The following is a 911-nucleotide window of genomic DNA, read 5'->3' on the forward strand; positions in this document are numbered from 1 at the left end:
TAGCTTGAAGCTGAGTAAGGGGAATTGTGGATAAGTGTTTGCAATTTGGCTTTGGACTGACACAGTGTGATTGCACTCAAAGAATTTGAAGTCTTTGCACTGGCAGCAGTACTTGAATCTGGGAATATAGGATTCACATTGGAAAAGAGTGGATTTTTATAACGATTTAAATGAACAATTTCAGCTAGAGAGTGGATTAACAGAGCCAACTAAACCCTTCACCCTGACAAAGAACTGGCGGGAGGACTGTAGAAACTCATCCAAAATTTTACCAACATGAATGCAGAGTAATAGGTCAGTGAGAAGCATTTCTGTATTTTAATGGCGCTCTTAGAATTCAATTCAATTTAAAACAAAAGTTGTTTTACAAATACATGGAGAATGCAGAAGGCTGGAGAGGGAGCAAGTGGCCTGCATCCTCCATCTGCTCCATCCTCCCTCTACTCTCATGCAAAGGGCTGCCACTGAAACTCCTCCTTCTCAGCAGACAGGAAGGCAAACGCGGGCACTGCCCTAACCTAAGGGTCAGAAGCATCTCCCATTCTGCAGGGGCGTGGATGCACCCCCAGACTCCACGACCGGTATTTCACGTGCGCCAGAGCAGCAGGAAACTCCAAGCCAGGGGTCTTAGGGAAGTGGGACCTCTGCAGACCGGTGCTCCTTCCTCAGAAATGAGGTCGCAGAACAACAGAAGAAAGATGAAGTATCCCAAGCAGAGCAGCGCTCTTCTCTGAGAAGAGATGGACACGTTGGGGATTGCTCATCTTGAAGAGGAAAGGGATCAGGGGGATATGAGAGAAACATCCATTGGACACACGGAACTGCAAAGGCAGATTGGCTGCATCGGTTCCTGAAGTATCTTGGAAGAGTCAGCAAAGCATGCAAAGGGGCTTTTTTTCAAGCAAAATTTT

The sequence above is a fragment of the Egretta garzetta genome, unplaced genomic scaffold (assembly GCF_000687185.1).
Source record: "Egretta garzetta isolate BGI_Z169 unplaced genomic scaffold, ASM68718v1 scaffold138, whole genome shotgun sequence".
Lineage (NCBI taxonomy): Eukaryota > Metazoa > Chordata > Aves > Pelecaniformes > Ardeidae > Egretta > Egretta garzetta.